The following is a 26,356-nucleotide window of genomic DNA, read 5'->3' as shown; positions in this document are numbered from 1 at the left end:
CCCAAAATCACTCTGGACAGTGCTTGCAGCCGTGAACTTAAAACACACTCGCTCCTTGGAAGGAAAGTTATGACAAACCTAGACAGCATATTGAAAAGTAAAGACATCACCTTGCCTCAAAGGTCTGTAGAATCAAAGTTGTGTTTTTCCTGTAATCGTGTATGGATATGAGAGTTGGACCTTAAGGCTGAGGGCCAATTAATTGATGTTTTTGAACTGTGGTGCTGGAGAAGACTCGTGAATGTCCCTTTGACAGCAAGAAAATCATACCAATCAATCCTAAGTGAAGTCAACACTGAATATTCATTGGAAGGACTGATGCTGAAGCTGAAGCACCAATACTTTGGCCTCCTCATGAGAAGAGCTGAATTCTTGGAAAAGACTTGATGCTGGGAAGAGTGAGGGCAGGAGGAAAAATGGTCAACAGAGAATTAGATGGTTGGATGGCATCACCGACTCAATGGACATGAGTTTGGTCGAATTCCAGGAGATATTGAAATACAGGGAAGGCTCACATGCTGCAGTTCTTGAGATGGCAGAGTCAGACATTACTGAAGAACTGAAAAACAACAATCTATTGTGAACGGAATTCTTTTCTCTAGTGTGCCTATTTGGTTATAGTAGAAAACCTATGCATTCTTATTAAGTCTATTTTCTTTTTCACTTGATTGCTTTAAATATTTTGTCTTCAATAATGAATTACAATTGATCTCACTTTGATTTTCAACTTTATCTTTAACATGCATATATTATATTCATGTTCATGAGATTCTCCAGGCAAGAATACTGGAGTTAGTTGCCATTCCCTCCTCCAGGGGATCTTCCTGACCTAGGAATTGAATCATCCTCTCTAATGCTCCGTGCATTGGCAGGCAGATACTTTACCACTAGTGCTACCTGGGAATCCCCTGATATCTATATCCAATAAAACAAAACCAAAGTTGCTTGGGGTTCTTTAATTAATCTTGCTATTTAATGAGTCAGTGGCTCCCCTTATTCTGACATTTTATTAAACACTGGTCAGATGGGCCTTCTCCAAAAAATGATGATAAATCTATAATTTACCACAAAGATAAATTATATTTGACTGGCAAAATACCAATTCCATTCAGAATTCCAGTTAAATTTCTTTCAGGTAGACACCTAGTAGTAAAACAGAGCAATGAGAGTACTCTTAACCCAAGATATGAGAAAAAGTCATGTAGTCCTTCTTTCTTTAGTATGAAAAGAATTTTAAGACTGCTAGATATACAAGAAAAAGCTGTATGAAAGATAACAATCAAGTTAAAACTAACAAACAAAATAGCAAGAACAATGGCTCAGTAGGAAGCCAAAATATTTACTGTAAGTGTTCACTGGGAAAGTCAAGAAGATATATCAATGACAAGATAATAATAAATTTCTATAAAAGGAAAATTATATAAAAGGATCTGTGAAATAAAAACATAATGGTCAACATAGTAATTCAAAACCAAGATAATATGAAGGGAAAATAGTTTTCATAATGAAGAGAAAAGGCTGAATAATATAAAAAAATGAAGATAGAGTGGAGTGATTTAGAAGTCATGTCGATCAATAGTAGTTCTTGGAAGGGATTATTGAGGAGACCAAAATCATTATGGAGATCCTATCAGTACAGTAGGATGAATTAGACAAATGGTTATGAAGCAAACAATGTTCATACAATTATAAAAATGATAAACAATGTTTACATATATTCATTTTTAGACATAACTTGTATATAGAATATATGTTCAGAGCTTCAGTCAGTTCAGTTCAGTCGCTCAGTTGTGTCCGACTCTTTGCAACCCTATGAATCGCAACACGCGAGGCCTCCCTGTCCATCATCAACTCCCGGAGTTTACCCAAACTCATGTCCATCGAGTCGGTGATGCCATCCAGCCATCTCATTCTCTGTCGTCCCCTTCTCGTCCTGCCCCCAATCCCTCCCAGCATCAGGGACTTTTCCAGTGAGTCAACTCTTCACATGAGATGGTCAAAGTATTGTAGTTTCAGTTTCAGCATCAGTCCTTCCAATGAACACCCAGGACTGATCTCCTTTAGGATGGACTGGTTGGATCTCCTTGCAGTCCAAGGGACTCTCAAGAGTCTTCTCCAACACCACAGTTCAAAAGCATCAATTCTTCGGTGCTCGTCTTTTTTCACAGTCCAACTCTCACATCCATACATGACCACTGGAAAAACAATAGCCTTGACTAGATGGACCTTTGTTGACAAAATAATGTCTCGGCTTTTTAATATGCTGTCTAGGTTGGTCATAACTTTCCTTCCAAGGAGTAAGTGTTTTTTTAATTTCATGGCTGCAATCACCATCTGCACTGATTTTGGAGCCTGAAAAAATAGTCTGACACTGTTTCCACTGTTTCCCCATCTATTTCCCATGAAGTGATGGGACCAGATGCCATGATTTTAGTTTTTTGAATGTTGGGTTTTAAAACAGCGTTTTCACTCTCCTATTTCACTTTCATCAAGAGGCTTTTTAGTTCCTCTTCACTTTCTGCCATAAGGGGGTGTCATCTTCATATCTGAGGTTATTGATATTTCTCCCAGCAATCTTGATTCTAACTTGTGCTTCTTCCAGCCCAGCATTTCTCATGATGTATTCTGCATATAAGTTAAATAAGCAGGGTGACAATATACAGCCTTGATGTACTCCTTTTCCTATTTGGAACCAGTCCATTGTTCCATGTCCAGTTCAAACTGTTGCTTCCTGACCTTCGTATAGGTTTCTCAAGAGGCAGGTCAGATGGTCTCTTATTTCCATCTTTTGAAGAATTTTTCACAGTTTATTGTGATCCACACCGTCAAAGGCTTTGGCATAGTCAATAAAGCAGGGAACTCTCTTGCTTTTCCTGGAACTCTTGCTTTTCCAATGGATGTTGGGAATTTGATCTCTGGTTCCTCTGACTTCTCTAAATCCAGCTTCAACATCTGGAAGTTCATGGTTCACGTACTGTTGAAGCCTGGCTTGAAGAATTTTGAGCATTACTTTGCTAGCGTGTGACATGAGTACAATTGTGCGGTAGTTTGAGCATCCTTTGGGTTTGCGTTTCTTTGGGATTGGAATGGAAACTGACTTTTTCCATTCCTGCAGCCACTGCTGAGTTGTCCAAATTTGCTGGCATATTGAGTGCAGCACTTTCACAGCATCATCTTTCAGGATTTGAAATAGCTCAACTGGAATCCCATCACCTCCACTAGCTTTGTTCATAGTAATGGTTTCTGAGGCCCACTTGACTTCACATTCCAAGATGTCTGGCGCCAGGTTGAGTGATCACACCATCGTGATTATCTGGGTTATGAAGATCTTTTTTGTACAGTTCTTCTATGTATTCTTGCCACTCTTCTTAATATCTTCTGCTTCTGTTAGGTCCATACCATTTCTGTCCTTTATTGAGCCCATCTTTGCATGAAATATTCCCTTGGTATCTCTAATTTTCTTGAAGAGATCTCTAGCCTTTCCCATTCTGTTTTCCCCCTCTATTTCTTTGCATTGATTGATGAGTGAGGCTTTCTTATCTCTCCTGGCTATTCTTTGGAACTCTGCATTCAAATGGGAATATATTCCCTTTTCTCCTTTGCTTTTCACTTCTCTTCTTTTCACAGCTATTTGTAAGGCCTCCTCGGGCAGCCATTTTGTGTTTTTTTGCATTTCTTTTCCATGGGGATGATCTTGATCCCTGTCTCCTGTACAATGTCATGAACCTCCATCCATAGTTCATCAGGCACTCTGTCTATCAGATTTAGTCCCTTAAATCTATTTCTCACTTCCACTGTATATTCATAAAAGATTTGATTTAGGTCATACCTGAATGGTCTAGTGGATTTCCCTTCTTTCTTCAATTTAGGTCTGAATTTTGCAATAAGGAGTTCATGATCTGGGCTACAGTCTCTTCCCGGTCTTGTTTTTGCTGACTGTACAGAGTTTCTCCATCTTTTGCTGCCAAGAATATAATCAATCTGATTTCGGTGTTGACCATCTGGTGATGTCCATGTGTAGAGTTTAAATGTAATCATATGGGTTTTGAAGAAAATGTATACAAGCAGTTACCCACAACCCTGTCATGTTGTAGAATATTCTTATTGTCCTAAATAATTCCTTGGTGCTTTTCCCCTGTCAACTCTTTAGCAGTACATGCTGCTTCTGCTAAGTCACTTCAGTCGTGTCTGACTCCATGTGATCCCATAGGTGGCAGACCACCAGGATCCCCCGTCCCTGGGATTCTCCAGGCAAGAACACTAGAGTGGATTGCCATTTCCTTCTCCAATGTGTGAAAGTGAAAAGTGAAAGTAAAGTTGCTCAGTCGTATCCGACTCTTAGCGACCCCATGGACCGCCTACCATGCTTCTCCATCCATGGGATTTTCCAGGCAAGAGTACTGGAGTGGGGTGCCACAGTACATAATCCCAGTCGAAACAGACTGTTTGGATTTCTGTTGTCATTTATATCATTACTTGATGTGGACCTTTATATAAGAGCTGTCACACAATATGCACCCTTTTGTGATTTTACTCAACAAAATATCTTTGAGATTCTTAAATCTTGTTGTCCAGTTGCCAAGTTCTGTCTGACACTTCATGACCCCATGGACTGCAGGGCTCCAGGCCACCTTGTCCCTCACTATCTCCTGGAGTTTGCCCAAGTTCATGTACACTGAATCAGGGATGCCATCCAACCATCTTATCCTCTGTTACCCTCTTCTCCTTCTGCCTTGAATTTTTCCCCAGCCTCGGGGGCTTTTCCAATGAGCCAGGTGGCCAAAATATTAGAGCTTCAGCATCAGTCCTTCCAATGAGTATCCAGCGCTGATTTCTTTTAAGACTTACTTGTTTGATCTCTTTGCTGTCCAAGGGACTCTCAGAAATCTTCAGCACCACAGTTTGAAAGCATCAATTCTTTGGTGTGCAGCATTCTTTAAAGTCCAACTCTCACATCCATACATGACTACTGGAAAGACTTGACTATATAGCTTATACATAACATACATGATGGTATTATTAGTTAATTCCTTTTCTTTGTCATACGATATTCCAGTGAATGATACACAGCAATCTGTTTGATACTCTACCTGTTGATGGAAATTTGGGTTGATTTCAGTTTTGTGTTACAGTGCATAAATCTTCCATGATTATTCATGATATATATTTTGCCTGCTTGTTTGACTTTCCTTTTCAAGATATAGGTTCTCAAGATTATTTCTCTGGATAAATAAGCAAGATTAAAATTTGGGAAGTCTTAATAATATGGATGTGCTTAATTTATAAGAAACCACTAAACAATTCTTTGAGGTCCATATTATTTCTCAGAACTTTTTGAATTGTCAGATTTTTAAAACACTTTATGAAGGAAAGACTGTATTTCCTGGGGGTTATTTTCATTTTCATTATAGCAAATATAAATTAGTCATATATCTCATGTATGATATGATTTAATATTTTTATATAATCTCACTAGAAGAATGGTCCTAGCAAAGGCAAATATACTTTTTTTTTCCTCATTCCATTAGCTGACACAAAATAACAGATTTTTTTGTTTGTTTGTTTCATCTTTTCATGTTCTCATTGGTCATTTGAATGTCTTTCTTTGTGAATTGTCTGTGCAAGTCTTTTGCCCGTATTTTTGTATGCTTTCTTGTCCTTTATTATTGAAATGTCAAAGATGATAAATAAATGAATAGTACATAGATAAATTTAAACATTTAGATTTTGGGGGGTAAATTATTCTTGTCACCTCTACTATTATAAATATATCTTCCTGGACTGTGGCTTCTCTATTCACTGTCTTTATAATAATGTTTAGTATAAATTGTGAATTTAGATAAAGTTTATTGTACTTGGTCAAAAAACATTATTTCACTAATTTGTCAATGAATTCAATTTGTGAATACTTCTTAAATATTTTGCACTTATTTTTATAACCATATTAACTTTTCTTTTGTGTGAGAATGATGTGTTTTCTGGCTTGATATCAGGATTTTGCTGACTTCATAAAATGAGTTAGCAATGTTTAACATACATTTTATTTTGAAAAAGATTGTATAATATTGACACTATTTCTTCAATAAATGATTGAATTCATTACCAGTAATTTATGTAGGTATAGAATGAATGAAAGTGTGTGTGTATGTATGTGTGTGGGGAGTTAAGATTTTTAGTGAATTTTATCATATCTAATAGATTTAGGTATTTTCATGATTTTGTTGTCATTTTTTAAATTCCATGTCATAAATATTCCATTTCATCTAAGTTTCAAATTGGTTACTGCATTTATCATATACTGCTATTATTAATGTAATAATTATAGCTCATGTAGTGAAATTTCCTTTCCTACTCTTAATTTGGTAATTTATAACTCTCTTTTTCCTTGATTTGCTTTCTTATGTGCTTATCAATTTCATCATATTTTTAAAAGCTAGTTTTCAATTTTGTTGATATTCTCTGCTGTTTGTACATTTACTATTTCAAAAAGTTTAGTTATTTTTTTTAATTGAAAGAAAATTCCTTTACAGAATTTTGTGGTTTTCTGTCAAACCTCAATATGAATCAGCGATAGGTAATCATATATCTCCTCACTTATGAACCTCCCTCCCATCTCCGTCCCTATCCCACCCTTCTAGGTGGATACAGAGTCACTCTTTGAGTTTCCTAAGACATACAGAAAATCCCCATTGGCTATCTATTTTACATATGGTAATGTAAGTTTCCATATTACTCTCTCCATACACCTTACCCACTCCTCCCTTCTCCCCAAGTCCAAAAGTCTATTCTCTATGTCTGTTTCTCCACTGTTGCCCGGCAAATAATTTCTTCAGTACCATTTTTCTAGATTTCGTATATATGCATTAGTATACAATATTTATCTTTCTCTTTCTGACTTACTTCACTCGGGATAATAAGCTCTAGGTTCATCCACCTCATTAGAACTGACTCAAATGTGTCCCTGTTTATGGCTGAGTAGTATTCCATTGTGTGTATGCACCACAAATTCCTTATTCATTCATCTGTCAATAGACATCTAGGTTGCTTCCATGTTCTAGCTATTGTAAATAGTGCTGCAATGAACAATGGGGTACAGATGTCTTTTTCAACCTTGGTTTCCTCAGGGTGTATGCCTAGGAGTGGGACTGCTGGGTCATTTGGTGGTTTTATTCCTAGTTATTTTAAAGAATCTCCATACCGTCTTCTATACTGGCTGTATCAATTTACATTGCCACCAACAGTGCAAGAGTGTTCCCTTTACTCCACACCCTCTCCAGCACTTATTGTTTGTAGACTTTTTGATGACAGCCATTCTGGCTGGTGTGAGGTGATATATCCTTGAGGTTTTGATTTGCATTTCTCTAACAGTGAGTGACTATAAAGACTATAAAGAGAAAATAAAGACTCCACGAGTGCATTAAGTAAAATTGAAACACATACCCAAAAACGGGAAACCAAAGATGAACTGGAGACAAATGGCAGTTACAAAATCAGGCAAATAATAATTAAAATAATGGAATATACACATACATATACACCCATGAGCAAAATGAAAACAGTCCAACAAAAATAAAGTGCAGTAGATTGACCAGCAAACAAAAGAAATAAAAAATTATATTTACCAGTTAAGAAAAAAACTTACTTAAATTATATTTACCAGTTAAGAAAAAACTTAAGAAAAAAACTAACTTAGGCACAAACTGGAAAGAAAAAAAAAAACCAAAAAACTAAAGCAAGGTGCCAAGTGGGGAATAAAACAATGAAAACAAAACTAACAAATATGTTGAGAGAAAAGGAAAGAAAGTAAAGAAAGAAAGAATAGATATGCAATGTTAAATAGAGGTAGATGAAGAAGATTTATATACATTAACAATTAACTGCAAGGGTAAAAGACCAGTAGGAAAGGCAAACAAAGGCATAAGTGTAGAAAAAAGTATAATAAATGAAAAATTAAAAATAAAAAAATAATAAGAAAGAAACAAACAAAACAGGAAAACTTCATAAAACTGCAGAAACCCAACATATAGGCAGAGGTTTATAACACCAGTAAAAAATGTGACTGAATACACACACACACACACACACACACACACACACATACACATATATATATGTATATATATATATATATACGCCCCTAAGCAAAATCAAACTAGTACAACGAAAAGTACAGTAGATTCATGCGGCAAACAAAGGAAACCAAACATTATATCTACCAGTTAAGACAAAAACTAACTAAAGCACAAAATGGAAAACAAAATGAAAGCAAGGTGCCAAGTGGGGAATCAAGCAATGGAAACCAATCTAAAAAATATGTTGAGAGGAAAGGAAAGAAAGAAAAGAAAGAAAGAATAGATATGCAAAGTTAAATAGAGCTAGACAAAGAAGATTTATATATATTAAAAATTAACTGCAAGGGGAAAAGACCAGTAGGAAAGGCAAACAAAAGAATAAGTGTAGAAAAGTATAATAGCTTTAAAAAATTAAAATTTAAAATGAAAAAAGAGAAATGGAAAAAATAAAGAACAAAAACAAAAAAGAAAGATTAAAAAAAAGAGAGAGAGAGGGAAAGAAAGAAAAGAAAGCTCCACAGAACTGCAAAAGCCCAACGTAGGAGCAGATGTTTATAACACCAATAAAAAGTATGACTGAATATACACATATACATATACACCCATAAGCAAAATTAAAACAGTCCAACAAAAATAAAGTACAATAGATTGACCCAGCGAACAAAGGAAACCAAAAATTATATCTACCAGTTAAGACAAAAACTAACTAAAGCACAAACTGGAAAACAAAACTAAGGCAAGGTGCCAAGCGGGGAATAAAGCAAAGAAAACAAAACTAACAAATATTTTGAGAGGAAAGGAAAGAAAGAAAAGAAAGATTAGATATGCAAAGTTAAATATAGGTAGATATACATTAAAGATTAACTGCAAGGGGAAAAGAACAGTAGGAAAAGCAAACAAAGGAATAAGTGTAGAAAAAATAATAATAGGTTTAAAAAATGAAAAAAGGAGAAAAAAAAAAAAAAAAAAAAAAAAAAAAAAAAAAAAAAAAAAAAAAAAAAAAAAAAAAAAAGGAAAACTCCATAGAACTGCAAAAGCCCAACAGAGGCAGAGATTTATAAGCACAATTAAAAAAAAAAAAATGCGAGTGAGAAAATAAAAGAAATGAAAAACTCAAAAGCTTAATTAGATTTCATAGTGACAATAAACTTGACCACTACAACAGAAGGAGGGTGGGGATAGGAGGGGAAAAAAAAAAAAGAAAAGAAAAAATAAATCCAAAAGATTCTACAGAAAAAGTCAAAACATAAGAATAATAAATGTTTTTCTTGAGCCACGGCTGTCAGAGTCCTTTCCCTCCTGGGTAGTCACAGTCCACGTCACCTCCCCAGGATGCTCTCCAACATTGTGGTGGTCGCTGGCCCTTCCAAGGGAGCAGCTCAGATTCTAATCTGGTCCTACTCCTGTGTGTTCTTGCCTCCAATGTCCACAGCTATTAGAACTAGTGCGTTTTCTTTTGTGGGAGCTCTCAGCATCCTTTCATATATTCCACAGACACAGAGTCTGCCTAGTTGATCATGCGGATATAACGTGCAGCTTGCACAGTTGGTGGGAAGGTTTTGGGTCTTCTTCCTTAGCCACACTGCCACTGGGTTTCACTTGTGGTTTTACTTCCACTGCTACATGTGAGTTATCCACTTGGGTTTGCTCCTGAGGCTGCCCTGGAGGACTTGGGTTTGTCCCTGTGAGGGCCAGGCATGGAGGTGGTGCAGCTGCTTGGGTCGCAGGGGTTCTGATAGCACCAGGTATTCAGGGGAGTTGGCGGCTAGGGCAGCAGGAAATATAGCGCTCTAGAAGGGTATGGCAACCAGTGTTGGCCAATACACTCCTGTACTCTTGCCTGGAGAATCCCCCTGACAGAGAAGACCACAGTCCACAGGGTTGCAAAGAGTCAGACACCACCAAAGTGACCCTGTGTGCATAGACACAAGACAGTTTTTGCTTGTGACAGCTTTGCCCCATTGAGGGTTGAGCGTGAAGGTGGCACCGCTGCTTGGCTTGCGAGGACCCTTGTGACATGAAGTATACAGGGACAGAGACTGCCTCTGCTGCAGGAGTTATGGCCCTATCAGAGTAATTTATTTATTTATTTATTTATTTATTTATTTATTTATTTATTTATTTTTGCGCCTCTTGTGGCTGGCGATAATAGGCCTCTTTGGCCAGTCTTTCTCCATACCTCTGCCCATTTAGGCACTTAGAGGACTCCCTTGCCTGAAGTCCTTCTCTGTTGTTTGGCACTTCAGGCACATAAAGGCATCCCCATGCCTGGGGTCCTACTCGGTATATCAGAGCATCAGGCACTTAAAGGGGCACCCTGGGTGGGGTCCTTCTCTGTAGCTCAGTTTATCAGGCATTTGGTGGGTCAGGCTGTCTGTTGTTCAGCTGCCAGATGCTGGCATGTGGAGAAAGAGGCTATGGTGACGGCTCCACTCCACTACACATCACTCAGCAGTATCGCCTTGTTTCCATGGCTGCCTGGCTTTCCTTCACAGGATTTCTCACCACGATCTCCTCTCTCACATCCCCTCAGTCTGTCTCTCCACAGTCAACAGCAGCCCTCACCCTGGGTTTGCGCCACAATCCCTAAACTCCAGCTCCCAGCTGCTGCACTTTCTAGGTGACATGCGTCCCTCCCAGGTTTATGTATGGCTGTGGCTAGGACTGTCTGATTATCATTCCATAGGCTTCCACAGGTCAGCTGTTGCACTCTCAACCTTAAATGGTTCTCCTCTGACAATTGCCATGATGTGGGGATTAGATCCCTGCTTCAGTTCCCTCACCCACTGAGGGCAGGTCTAGTCCTACTAGCACTCCTGTTTCTCCTCCTAAATCCTTCTTCCTACTGAGTTTTGTGTGGTTCTAAATATTCTTTTCCACTGGTCAGGTTCTCCTGTCTGCTCTCAGCTGGTGTTTTGCATGCACTTCTTTGTCTGAAGGTGTATTACTCATGTATCCATGGAGAGAGATGTTCTCCATGTCCACCTATTCCTCTGCCATCTTGGTCTCCAAATAGTTTAGTTTTTATTTGTAAATTTTCTGTCTTCTTATTTTGGTTTTAAATTTATTTTTGGGTTTTCTAACATTTTAATACAGGAAAATGTCATGGCCTTTACACTTTTACTTGTTCTAATATAATAAATTTCCATTTTATAACTTCTTTAATTGCACTTCTTCATAAACTATTACATAATTATGAAATGTCCTTTTTTTTTTGGTATTACTCTTTTCCTGATGTCTAATTTGTCTGATACGAATATAAAAATAAGTTTTCTTATGTGTATATTTCATGTGTTATGCTTTTTTAAACAATTTTTAAAAAAATACATAGGTATATTTTTTATATATGATGTTTTTCTTATAAATCAAAAAAAAGAGTTAAATTTTCCTTTTTTATCTAGCCTGAAAAATCTGCACTTTCATTTTTTAATGCAATTATTGTCATGTTTTAGGTGAAAACTAACATTAGTGGCACTTTTCTCTTTGGTTGATTTACACTTTCTTTTGTGCCCACTTTTCAGTGAATCATATACTCATATAATCAGCTTTATTTCCTCTTAGATGATTTATTATGCTTCAACATTATTTTTTTGAATTGTTTTGGGAATTATAATGTTCATCTTTATCTTATTACACTGTTTGTTGAAAAGCCTGCTTACTACTACATCAGTGATGTAGGATCTCTACAACAACATGCTGTGCTTACCCTCTCTGACTTTTGTTTTAATACCATGTAATTCATATCTGGATATGCTATAATTTTCAGAGTATAGTTTTCTTTAAAGAATCAACAGTTTTTTCATGAAAGTTTTATTAGGTCTAAATTAATTTATTTTTAAATATTTGGTTTTTAAATGTCTTTTTAAATGTATGGTTTCTTCATTTATTCCTGAAGATGAAGTTTTATTATTATATGATTTCTTTTTCTTTTTTTCTGTTTTGGTTGATAACATATTTTGATTTTTTTTAATATAGGTGGAAGTTTAAGTTTGATTAAAATTTTCGAAGTTTAAGACAGACAAAAATTATCACACCTCTTGTTTACCTGAAAATGCCTTTGATTTTGATTCGAATTTCTTTCTTCCATGATGGCTTTTTAAGATTTGTTCTTCATCCTTGTTTTTCAGCAATTTTCTCATGTGTCTGAGTATATGTATATTTTTCCTTTTTTCATTATAAGGCTTCAATGAGGTTCTTGTTTCTGGTGGTTGATCTATTTATTTCATTTTGAAAATTTTTTAAGCATTACTTCTTTATTTTTTATCTTTTTTTCTTTTCCTTCTGGGATTTCAACATATTAAAACATATGTTATATCACTTGATATTGCCCTGCAGATCACCATGTGTTTATATTTTTAATCAAGTTGGGATAATTTATCTCATGCATTCTTGAAATTAATTCTTATCTTTGTAATAACAATTATTAGACTTTACCTGTATTTTTTTTCAGGTATGACATTTTCAATTAATTCTTTTAAACATTTTCCATTTCTCTGTTGAAAATACTCAGGTGAACACATATTCTTTGGCCTTTTCCATCAGATACTTCAGCATACACAAGCCTGACAATGCTAGCATTTGAACCATCTCTGGTTCTGCTTCTGTTTCATATTTTTTCTGTTGACCATGGTTACATATTTCTTGTATTAAGAAAAACATATGCCAATATTCATGTATAAAAACATTATGTACACTATATTAAATGATAATTCCAACCAAGAAATTTCTTTTGTCAGGCATTTATTATTGGATAAGTGTTGTTGAGTCAATTTTATACATAGTGCATGGCATTTTCACTGCTTTAGTTAAATTTAGTTCACCATTCTCTTCAAATTAATTCAGAGTAGAATCAGAACATTTCTTTAATCAAGTACGAAATGTAATAACCATACATTCTAGATAGATGTTTATATTTTAAAGTTCAAACATCTATTTACAAAGAGTGAGACTCTCACACTGCTTTAGAAGATGGCTATCAGATTTTCTGGACATCTTGCTTTCCTGTCTTGGCCAGACATTTGCACTGTCTCCATATGTTTATTTCTCTCTCTTCTTCTTCTTCTTCTTTTTTTTTTTTCTGTCTCTGCACTTTTTTACTCACTATTTTCTCTTTGCACTGCTTTTCTATTTCTATTTCTCTGCTTGTTTATTTCTCTTTGCTCTGCTTTCTTTCACCAATCCCAGGTTTGGAGGGTGGTGAGAGAATAGTCCATGAATATCCAAATGTCTGTGACTGTTTTTCTCTCAGTTCTTTTTCTCTTCTGATCTTCAGCAAGTCCTACACATCATTACAGAAATGCTGTATGTTAAAAATTGCAACTTGAAACTTGATTCAGGAGACATGGAGGAAGGGTAGCATATATGAGCTCTGTTGTACACAGAGGACATTTGGAAATACTGTGAAAAAGAAGAAATAGTGATAGAGATTACATATATTTAAAGTCCCAAGGCCAACTGAAAAAAGAAATGAAAAGAATGCAACTATAAAAATTTGTGAAAAGTACTGAAAATCATAGGTATTATGTAAAAAAAAGTAAATTCATGTTGTTTTGCAAAGGAGACTCAATTGGCAGTGTCTGCAGTTCATTAATCCAGAAAAATGTATAATATTTGAAATTTTAGAGGTTAGAAAAGAGGAGAAATGACTAAAATTGCCATCCTTTAGGAGAGGCACTGATGATGGATCAGGAACAAGGAGTCATTTCACTTCATCAGTCAATTCAGTTCAGTTGCTCAGTCGTGTCTGACTCTTTAGCAACTCCATGGACTGTAGCATGCCAGGCCTCCCTGTCCATCACCAACTATCAGAGCTTGCTCAAATTCATTTCCATCTAGTTGGTGATGCCATCCAACCATCTATCTCATCCTCTGTCGTCCCCTTCTCCCGCTTTCAACTTTTCCCAGCATCAGGGTGTTTTCAAATGGTCAGTTCTTCACATCAGGTAGCCAGTGTTGGAATTTCAGCTTCAGCATCAGTCCTTCCATTGAATATTCAGGACTGATCTCTTTTAGGATGGACGTTGGATCTCTTTGCAGTGCAAGGGACTCTCCAGAATCTTCTCCAATGCCACAGTTCAAAATCATAAATTCTTCAGCACTCAGCTTTCTATATAGTCCAACTCTCCCATCCGTACATGACTACTGGAAAAACCATAGCCTTGAATAGATGGACCTTTATTGGCAAAGTAATGTCTCTGCTTTTTAATATGCTGTTTAGGTTGGTCATAACTTTTCACTTTATAATCAGGTCTTTATACCACTTTATTTATAAACAGTGCATTCCATGGGCACTCCTGGGCTTTTTATTGTGGATTATGAAAAAGCAAGAGTACTGAGGGTTAAAGGAAGAATGTGGAACAAGTTAAAAGCATATCCCCCCTGCCCTCCCAGGGCAAAAAAAGATCTTTGAACGTGACTATATGTTTGTACTCACAAGTCTGTCTAGTGATATGGCTAAAATGTTAAGCCCAAATGAAATGAGATCAGAAATATAGAAAATAATGCCTATTCTAGCAATGAATGTGCAGCATATCCTTAAATTCAGGGAAATAAAGTTTTGTTTTGCAAACTTTTTTTTTTTTTAGAATCCCCAAGCTGTAAGATAAAGAAAAGAAAGAAAAGAGTTGTGATATATCAGTGATTTTTTTTATATCTGTAATTTATTTGGTGTGTTCCTAGAAGAATAATAATAATTTGATGCATTAAAATGTATGTTTACAGGCACACATATGAATAGGATATCCTTTAGGTAAGTGATTTTTCTCTTTCACAATCTCCAGCCAGGATTCAATGAAAATAGTCATATGTTCTGCTTGAATTCTTTAATATAGAAATGCTATGAATTTAATTAGAATGCAAATATCAATGAGTTGAGGTCAGTATGGATAAATGTACCCAGATAGTATAGCTAATATTGATGGTCACATGTATAAGGAATGAATCTCAATAAAAAGTCTATATAAATACGTTCCCATGAGAGAATAGGATATTTAGAAAATAAGTTATAGTCAAGTGGTAATTTATTTAAATCAATGCAAATTAACTTTCAACTCTTCACATGGATATAATGAAAAGTTAAGAATGGTAGCAGTACAAATGTTACCATATTTGGAGCTTTACTTTACCCCAGACAAATCTTTATCATCTCTTCTTATCTTTTAAACAACAGAAGCAATGGACTAGATCAGTGCTACTGAGTGACCCTTGACTATTTCATAGTGAATTTGAGCTTTTTCCCTTATGTTCACTGTCTGAAGAAAACTGTTCTTTTAATTTTCCCTGATTTCATGAGTAATAGGGAAGATAATTGGGATGCATTTTTAGGATGATATTAATACCTTAATGTCTTTTATCAGAAAGTTTTCCGTCATAGGGCATAAAGTTTATTAACTCATAGAAGTTACACTATGAAGTATTTGAAATAAAAATGCTATGGAAATGCCTTTGTATTAAGTTGCGGTAATGAGAATTGTAGAGAAGTGACAATCTGCGGTGAAAATGTTTACAATAATTACTTTTTTAGATCACAGTTGGATGTCTAAAACACACATAAATGGTATATAAAAAATCCAACGAGGTCATAAAAGAGACCAAGGAAGACTTTAGTTTTTATACTTAGTCAACACATTTTAATGACTTCAGTGACCTAAGGACATGTTTAGAGAGGCACACTTATTGCTCTGTTAACAGGTTATACAATTTGGTATTCTACCATGTATAAATGCAAAACAATTTTTAGTACAATATTAATCTTGATAATTTTAGCCCATGAAAGTTAGGAATGAAAATTTCAGGTTCTCATAGTTAATTCTGTTTGCTAGGATGTGTTTTGCAACTTGTTTTGAATATGTGAACTCTAATTGCTTTGATTATGTTAATTAGCTATCTAAATACTGAACTTAACCTTAGAAATCTGGCAAGGTGTTTGTATAACGTTCTTATGATGTTCTCTTAACCTGGAAATAGGATGTGAGGCTGTCATGAAGCTTTAGGTAACTGAGCAGCAGCAGATTCAAGGCTCTGTGCTTCCCTGCCTGTCTTCTAGTATTTCCCTGAAAAATGACTGTTATAGTCACGGGTGAAGATATGGATGCACATACAGTGAGTTGCTTCTTAACACAGTATCTTTCACAAATTTCCATGTGGGAATGCAAGGTAGTGATATGTGTGCTGGTAGAGTGGCCAGAAGAACATAGGTATGGCAATGGGAATAGTGAAGAAGGAATGGAAGAGAACAATGGAGAGGAGTAGATAATATGACAAATCATGTGCAAATGTTTGTGGCCATGGTATGTTTGATTTCCCAGGTCCAGAAAGGTTACCCTAGTTACATCATTTCTTGATGCAATGGTTAATATAATTTAACCAAGTAGTAGATACTGAAAGTTACATAGCTCATTTCAAAAGCATTTAAAAATTTCAAAATAGAATATTGAATAAACAGTGTAAATCCCTAACACATGTAAAAAAGATAGATATTCTTCAATGAAAGTTTGTCTCATTTTGTCTATATACATCTATTTATCTTCTATGCAGCAACTGAATTGGAATCAACATTCAGTTATTAACAGTACAAGCTATTATCCAGCATAATCCCTGGGTATTTTCAGGCAATATTGTTTCCATAAGATTTTTCTAAAAATCTACTAGACAGAAAATTTCAGATGACCAAAATTAGTAGAGAGACACCAGCATAAAAATTAGATTTGAGAATTAAATGCATTGTAAACACTCATGCAATACGTAAATGAAATGGCACATTAAAAAAGGAGATAACATTATGAAATTGTGAGAAAAAGATATGATCCAAAATATGAAGTCTTTATTATAATCTGTACATAGATACATAAAAATTAAGCAGTTAGAATAGATGACGCCCATACAAAACAAAAACAAAAACTATTTTTGTAAGTTGTGGTGGTGGTATTAGTATTTTATTTTTATTTCAAAATATGGCACTCAAAATTCTGATTAAGCAAGCAAGTAATCAAGATATTCTCTCTCTTTTTATTTATTTATTTATTTTTGGTAATACGTTCTATCACTGGAAATTCTGGGGGATTTTCTGTGAAAATCTTTGTGTAAAGAGGTAGAGATATATTATAGAAAAGGTTAAGTAAAACCTACATGTTCCTGTATTTGAATATCAACCTGAAACTCATTGAAAAATACACACACACACACACACACACATATGCTTTATATGTTATAATCTACATATTTTATATGTATATAATATCAGATTGGGCTTCCCTGGTGGTTCAATCAGTAAAGAATCTGACTGCAATGCAGGAGACATGGGTTCAATCACTGGGTCCAGAAAACCCCGTGGAGAAGGAAATGGCAACCCACTCTGGTATTCTTGTCTGGAGAATTCCATGGACAGAGGAGCCTGATGGGCTACAGCTCATGGGATCGCCAAGAGTTGGACATGACTGAGCAAAAAACACACACACAGAGTCTTAGATTCGCCTACTGACAATTTTTAGAACTATGCACAACAGGACAATGAACATTCATAGAGACCAAATTATGGTTCTGCAATTTCATTTTCTATCAAAATATATTATTAAATCTCTTTGGAAAAATTGTTGATTAATATCTGTTGCAGAAATGTTCAAGATAAGCCTGAAACATTTTGACATATTACCTAGAATAATAAAGCTATTAAGTCAACAAGGGTCTTGAGAAAAGGACACAAGAGCCAATTTGAAAGGATTCCCACTTGCCAATGATGTGACATTGTAAGCTTCAAAATGGATAAAAATTGCAGTAATAAAGATTAAAGCCAACACAAATATCTAAATCTATGTGCTTTTAGTTATTAATTGGTTACTTTGAATAATGTGCTAGAGCTAATTCTTCACAATGGGAGCTGGGAAAATCAAAGAATTAAACATTTATCCTACCTTTCCTATATTTACTAACCTTTATAGATGTGTAGATAAAAGAAGCAAGCCATAAAGTATCCCAATCAATAAAAGAAAGCAAAAAACAAAAAACAATTAGAATATTACCATTTTGCCTCTACTCCTTACAATGAAAAGACAGACATTCAGTGTCCCTTGCTGTTCTCCAAAAATAATAAAACCAGATATTATAAATGTTGCCTGTAAATGAGCATACAACCACTCAAAATCTTGCAAAAGGGATTGAATCTGAGTTCCTTCAAGCCTCTCTTTCAAGCTGTCAAATACACAGAACAGAGAAGCAAGTGTAACTGCTGCATGAATGTGCAATCAGAAAGCCCTCAATCATGTGACACACCAAGATCCCTAAACACTCATGAGTTGGATATACATTCCTCTTTGGAGTTTCATGATGGTTTGTTTTAGCTGACAAATTTTTAACTGACTGTACTCTAACTGAAGGCTTAGTATCTTTTAGATTAAGTCCCTCCTGTTATTTTTCTTCAGAATTATCTTGACTTGCCTTCACTGTTATACTTTCTTGTAAATTGAGGATTAATTTATCAAATTATCGATTATTGAGGTGAGGAATTTTGGTTGTAATATCATTGAATTCATGTGTAAATCAGGAGATATTTTCAAATAAATCATAACATTTACTTTGTTTTTTATTTGTGTCACTAACTTTGTTCAAGATTTACATTTTTTCATAACAATCTTATCTTTCTTATATTGGACTTAATTTCTGCTACTTTGATGACATAAGAATAAAATAATTTAAAATTTTATTTTCAAGTGTATTGCTCCTGTTGTATAAAGATTCTATTGACCACTGAACACAAATATATATCAACAATCTTGCTATTTGATTAATTCATTCTAAATGTTGACCATTGAATCTGTCTTTTTACTTTGTCTTTCTTTCCAATCTACATCATTTTTGTTAATTTTCCCCCTCTCTCAGTTCTTTCCTTCCTCCCTCCATTTTTCCTTTCTCATTTCTTTATTTCATGTATTTCTTATTAAATTTTTAATACAAAATTTATAGAAGTTGACTTGGTGTACATAGTAGTAGTAGTAGCAGTAGTAATGTTGTTTTAGTTGTTTAGTTGCGAAGTTGTGTCCAACTCTTTGTGACCCCTTGAACACAGCACTCCAGGCTTCCCTGTCCTTCACTATCTCCCTGAGTTTGCTCAAACTCATGTCCATTGAGTCAGTGATGCCATTCAACCATCTCATCATCTGTCACCCCTTTCTTGTCTTGACATCAATGTTTCCAACATCAGGGACCTTTCCAATTAGTTGGCTGTTCACATTAGGTGAACAAAAACCTCTAATGAATATTGAAACCTCTAACGAATATTCAGAATTGATTTCATTGAGGATTGACTGACTTGATGTCCTTGCTGCCCAAAAAACTTTCAAGAGTCTTGTAAAGCACCACAGTTTGAAAACATCGATTATTTGGTACTCAACCATTTTATGGTCCAAATCTCACATCCATACATGACTACTGGGAAAACCATAGCAAGACTACACAGACCATTGTCATCAAACTGATGCCTCTGCTTTTTAATAAACTGTCTAGGTTTGTCATAGCTGTTCTTTCAAGGAGCAAGCATGTTTTAATTCCATGGCTGCAATCACACATTGATTTTTGAGCCCAATAAAATGAAATCTGATACTGTTTCCACATTTTCCCCACCTATTTGCTGTGAACTGATAGGACCAGATGTCATAATCTTACTTTTTCAAATGTGAGTTTTAAGCCAACTTTTTCACTCTCCTCTTTCACCTTCATCAAGAAGCTCTTTAGTTCCTCTTCACTTTCTGCCATTAACGTGGTATCATCTGCATATCTGAGGTTGCTGATATTTCTCCTGACAATCTTGATTTCAGCTTGTGATCCATCCAGGCTGGCATTTGCTTCCTGGCATGATGTATTCTACATATAAGTTAAATAAGCAGGCTGACAATATACAACCTTAATGTACTCCTTTACCAATGTTGAATCAGTCCATTGTTCCATGTCCAGTTCTAACTGTTGCATACAGCTTTGTATGTCTTGTCCTGCATACAGGTTTCTCAGGAGGCAGGTAATGTGACCTGGTATTCCCATCTCTTTAAGACTATTCCACAGTTTGTTGTGATCCACACAGTGAAAGGATTTAGCACAGTGAATGAACCAGAAATAGATGTTTTTCTGGAATTCCCTAGCTTTTTCTGTGATCCAGCATATGTTGGTAATTTGACTTCTGGTTTCTCTGCCATTTCTAAATCCAGTTTGTATATCTGTAAGTTCTTGGTTCAAGTACTGCTAAAACCTAACTTGAAGGATTGTGAGCATCATCTTGGTGGCAGGTGAAATGAGTGCAATTGTATGGTCATGTGATCATCCTTTGGCACTGCTTTTCTTTAACATTGGAATGAAAACTGACCTTTTCCAGTCCTGTGGCCACTGCTGAGTTTTCCAAATTTCCTGCCATAATGAGTGCAACGTTTTAAAGGCATCATCTTTTAAGATTTGAAATAACTCAGATGATCACCACCAGATGGTCAGTACCAAAATAAGATTGATTATATTCTTTGCAACTGAAGGTGTAGAAACTCTATACAGTCAGCAAACACAAGACCGGAGGCTGACTGTGACTCAGATCATCAGCTCCTTATTGCAAAATTCAGGCTTAAATTGAAGGAAGTAGGGAAAACCACTTGGCCATTCAGTATGACCTAAATCAAATCCCTTTTGAATATACAGTGGAAGTGATTAATAAATTAAATTCAAGGGACTAGATCTGGTAGACAGAGTGCCTGAAGAGCTATGGATGGAAGTTCATAACATTGTGCAGGAGGTGGTGACCACATTCCCAAGAAAAATAAATGAAAGAAGGCAAAGTGGTTGTCTGATGAGGTCTTACAAATAGCTGAGAAAAGAAGAGACGTCACAGGCAAAGGATAAAGGGAAAGATATAACTAACTGAATGCAGATTTCCAGAGAGCAGCAGTGAGATATAAGAAAGTCTTCTTAAGGGAACAATGCAAAGAAATATAGGAATACAATAGAATGGGAAAGACTAGAGATCTTTTTAAGAAAATTGGAGATATCAAGGGAACATTTCATGTAGAGACAGGCACAATAAAGAATAAAAAGATCAAGGACCTAACAGAAGCAGAAGAGATTATGAAAAGGTGGCAAGAATACACAGAAGAACTGTACAAAAAAGTTCTTAATGACCCAGTTAAGCACTATGGCATGGTCACTCACCTAGAGCCAGACATTCTGTAGTGGACCTCAGGAAGCATTACTATGAACAAAGCTTGTGGAAGTGGTAAAATTCCAGCTGAGCAGTAGTAATAGCAGTTTTCTCAAATATTACATGTGTTACATTTCAGCAGTGTATATATATATATATATATATATATATATATATATACACACACACACACACACATATATATACATATATATATATATACATATCTGTATATGTATATATATATATGTCTTTATATTTAGCATTATATAATTCTTCATGGATTTCCACATCCCTGATTGATTCTGCTCTAAAGTAAACAAAACCTCTGCATTTTCTTATTTTCTCACCTTCCTACTATTTATGGACTTTGTCTTCTTTATTTTTTCACTAGATTGGCAACTAGTAACAATTATTACAATTTTCATGCACACAGCAATTATTAAAATTTTAAATCTGCCTATTTGATCAGGTTGTGGTATTTTTAAACAATAGAGCTTGCAGCACTATTTACAATATGTAGGACATGGAAGCAACCGAAATGTCCATCAACAGATGAATGAATAAAGAAGCAGCAGTACACATATATAATGGAATATTACTGAGACATCAAAAGGGACACATTTGAGTCAGTGCTGATGAGGTATATGAACCTAGAGCCTATTATACAGAGTGAAGCAAGCCAGAAAGAGAAAAAAAAAATCATTATTTATTTTTAAATTTTAAAAAAATTAAAAAAATATATTATTAACACATATATATGGAATTGAGAAAGATGGTATTGATGAACCAATTTGTAGAGAAGCAAATTGAGACACAAACATAGAGAATAAGCTGATGGACATGGGTGGGAGGAAGAAGAGGGTGGAATGGAATGGAATGAATGGATAGAGTAGCATGAAAACATATATACTATCATATGTAAAAGAAAAATAGTCAATGGGAATTTTCTGGAAGACTCAGGGAACTCAAATTGGGGCTCTGTGACAACCTAGAGGGGTGGGATGGGGTGGGAGGTGGAAGGGAGCTTCAAAAGGGCAGGGACATATGTATAGCTATGACTGATTCATGTTCATGTATGACAAAAACCAACACAATTTTGTAAAGCAATTATCCTTCAACTAAATTTTTTTTGTTGTTCAGTCACTAAGTCACTTCCAAGTCTCTGTGACCCCATGGCTTGCAACACCTCAGGCTTCCCTGTCCTTCAGTGTCTCCTAGAGTTTGCTTAAACTTGCATCCATTGAGTTGATGATGCCATTCAACCATTTTGTCCTCCGTTGCCCCTTTCTCCTCTTGCCTTCCATCTTGCCCAACATCACAGTCTTTTCCAATGAGTTGGCTCCTCGCATCAGGTGTCCAAAGTATTGGAGCTTCAGCGTGAGTCCTTCCAATGAATTCAGGTTTGATTTCCTTTAGGATTGACTGGTTTGATCTCCTTGCTGTCCAAGGGACTCTCAAGAGTCTTCTCCAGCACAACAGTTCGAAAGCATGAATTCTTTGGTGCTCAGACTTTATGATTCAACTCTCATGCTGGTATATGACTACTGGGAAAAACCATAGCTTTGCCTAGATGGACGATTGTTGTCAAAGTGGTATCTCTGTTTTTTAATATGCTGTCTAGATTTATCATAGCTTTTCTTTCAAGGAAGAAGTGTCTTTGATTTCTTGGCTTCAGTCACTGTCCACAGTGATTTTGGAGCCCAAGAAAATAAAATCTGTCACTATTTCCACTTTTTCCACATCTCTTTGTCAAGAAGTGATGGGACAGGATGCCATGATCTTAGTTTTTTGAATAATGCATTTTAAATCAGCTTTTTCACTTTCCTCTTTCACCTTCATCAATAGGCTCTTTAGTTCCTCTTCACTTACTGCCATTAGGGTATTATAATCAGCATGTCTAAGTTGTTGATATTTCTCCTGGCAATCTTGATTCTAGCTTGTGAGTCTTCCAGCATAGCAAAATAAATAAATTTTTAAAAATAGGGCTGTTTCAGATTACTTGTATTAGCTTTCACCTTCTGTCACAAAGGAAAATAGCCTATAACATTTTTATCCATTTTCAATGGTTTATTTTATTATCAAGGTAAAAATAGCCCTAATAGTATACTTGGTTTAATAAGTCAATCAATAAGTAATAAATGATTTGCTCTTTATTATTACAGAAAAATAATAAAACATGAATTGTGTTTTTCTCGAAATTTTGGTATAACTTGCCACTGAAATCATCTGTGTCTTTATTTGTCCATTTAATACTTTATGTGTGTGAATAGATTTACCTCCTCAGAAACATCCATTTTTGACAGTTTCTTTTGCATTCCAGAGATAAGGATACAGATGGGGAAAATCCAAGAGCCATCCTTCCTCTTCTTCTGTCATCCTACTCCTGCTTCCTTCTCATACCAGAGGGTGCTCTCTTGTGTGCGGGTGTTGATTTTCACCTGTGGCTGCAATGATGCAACCTGTTCATCATCTTTCATCCCAAACAGCTGTTCCTTGGCCATCTCTCAAAGCAATAGCAATATAACCCATACATGAGAGAAAGGATCCTAAGCAGAAGTCCCTGAAATTCTTCGGTTTAACCTAGAGTTTTTATAGGGATTTGTTTTAGAAGAAGACTGTGACCACTTCTAGACAGTGCTGCTGATTTCTTCATTCTCCCTCTCCACCCTCACCCATTCCTTGCCTTGTGTTAAGGGGTGCAACTCTAGGCTGTCAACTTGTGAACTCTGTAACACACAGCCACATGCTGCTATCCAAGGCATTAGGTAGAATAAGGGAAGGCACTAACCTAGGCTGTGAGGTGGCAATGAGAAATGTAAAGGGAGGCAGTGTTGTGTGAAAGCTAAAGTATGCTTCAAGTTAGATAAAGTAGCAAACACATCATATGCTGAAGCAGATCTGACACAATAAGAAAATAAGACTATGCATTACCCTTAATAACATAAACTGCAGAAGCTATTTCAGTGACATCATTAGGGCATAATCAAATAGATTTTATTGCTTTTGTTACAATTATAGTATCTGTTAACACAAGGTATGTTCAAAACTTTTCGTTTAGTTGTATCTGAACTCAACCATATAAGTCAATGGGTCCTCTCCCCATGAGACTTGGATAAAGAATTCTGTACTTGCTAAAGAGAATGTCAGTATTTTCACTGGGGTTCAGCTATTATGTCAAGATCCTGTATTGTTATTACATGCCTGCCTGGGCTTGGCCCTTTTTTATTCAGTAAATATCTTTTGAGTTAGTACAATGGAATAAAGGTGTTTTGTCTATTGTCCAGTTTATTGTCTGTCATTGATGAAGCAATCATTTTTTTTTTTCCTGTATTAACTTGGAAAAAAAAAAAATCTTGTTTATTGTATTATCTTTCAGCTCAGGCATTGTTAAGCTAATTCATTTCAAATAGAAGCCTCCAGAAAGTCAAATTCTCAGCTGTCTGAAGAAACAAGCTTATTGATATAATTGAAAACAATTTCAAAAACTACTTGAGGTAAATCTTGCACATTTTCATGGCCAAAAATTGAGAAAGAAGTCTAGGTTTACTTTGGCATAAAGAAAACAAGTAGAGGGTATGAATGCAGCAATTTTCTCTCTTGTCACTGTGTTTTGAACAAGAGAATACAATAGTGACTATTCAGTGCCTGTTTGAGTCACTATTGTCAACAATTGGCATTATTTCCCCAAACAGAGCACAAAATGGTTAATTTATACAATTTATGCTTGATATACTTGTTGTAGACAATGTAAGGTACATAATTCTTTTTAAGATCTTTTCCCCTCTTTTTATTACTTAGTGCAGAATAACATATTCCACAATGGTAAAAACGGGTAAAAGACATTCTTCTAAGTTCTTTAATTCAATTTTTTTTTTTCAGTTTGTCATAGTCACCTAACAAAAAAGCTGCTTAATGTTGTAAAGTTCCTGGAGTGAGTTTGGAGAATGTAGAAGGAACAGACTCTAAAAAACAGAAGAGATTTTATATGTTCTGTCTCATCACTGTAATGACTTGGTTTGGAATTTCAGCTATTTTTCTTTTTTTTTTTTTTTGTACTTCTTACATTAAAAAAACAAACAAACAAACAAAAAAAAAAACCTGGCAACAAGCAATGACTCTGAATTTCACTGGACTTGAACTCTTTGTATCTATACAGAATAGAGCTTGGGCCTGATCTCAGTAATTGTTGAATAATGGACTCTACACACAAGTAGTTGTAGCCAAGAATCTTAAATTTCTTTGAGTACAGAAATCTTGTCCCAGGTCTGATTTCTCATTCTGACACCTCTTTTCATTTAGAAATTCATGTGTTCCTTTCTTATTTTGCTCCACAAAGTCAGCAAATCAAAAACAACTTTATGATTTGTTTCATCCCCTTAACCACTGATGACAAGAAGAGTTAGTTTCATGTCTTAAGAATGTTGGGGTTTCTACAGTATAAGTAGAGAAAGTGTTTTATGAGAAGAATATTTTCAAAACATAAACAAAATATTTACTCTTTATGTCTATCATTTTTTAAATTTGTGGATCCCAAGCTTCTCAAAAAGTAATTTTTCTATAAATAATGAAATATATACTTTGTCTTAAAATTTTATCATAGCTAGTAAAGATGTGTACTTTTCTCTAACATATGGTAACATACCATTTATATCAATATTTACTAATATTAAAATTTATAACAAACATTTGCAGTTTATTTTTCTGGAGGAGCGTTTTTCCTGACACATTTCCAAGATTACATTAGAGCCTAAATACTTACCTGAGTTGTTCTTATACGATACTCACATAGTCTTTCTAAACATATCCTCCTACTGAAGCATTAGTTAAAAAAAATAACCCTGATAATGTAATTTATATGGACAGTGAGGCAAAGGGAGAAAGGCATTGACATTAGGGAGTTCCAAGATCCAGAAGGAAGGAATATTCTAGAAAAGAGTAGAAGGATGCTGAGAGATTAGAGCAGCCAACACTATTGAAATAAAAATCTTTAATAAAGCAATATCTACTTATTCCTGAGTAATATTATTGCTAACAAACACATATTATGGACTCCTAGATAAATTAAGTTGCATTAGTTACACTTCCAACAAAGGTCCATATAGTCAAAGCTATGGTTTTT

The 26,356-nt window shown here is 35.3% G+C and overlaps 1 long non-coding RNA gene across 1 annotated transcript; it reads right to left on the bottom strand.

Moving 5' to 3' along the window:
* On the bottom strand, window positions 1-26,356 carry LOC122422921. The gene is made up of 3 exons (XR_006264016.1): window positions 26,326-26,356; window positions 20,415-20,418; window positions 1-115 (listed from the first exon to the last, which is right to left on the bottom strand). It is a non-coding gene; the product is annotated as an uncharacterized LOC122422921 (long non-coding RNA).

This window comes from Cervus canadensis, chromosome 20, assembly GCF_019320065.1.
Source record: "Cervus canadensis isolate Bull #8, Minnesota chromosome 20, ASM1932006v1, whole genome shotgun sequence".
Classification (NCBI taxonomy): Eukaryota; Metazoa; Chordata; class Mammalia; order Artiodactyla; family Cervidae; genus Cervus; species Cervus canadensis.
The sequence above is the reverse complement of the archived record's forward strand: the minus strand, read 5'-3'. Positions and strand labels throughout refer to the sequence as shown.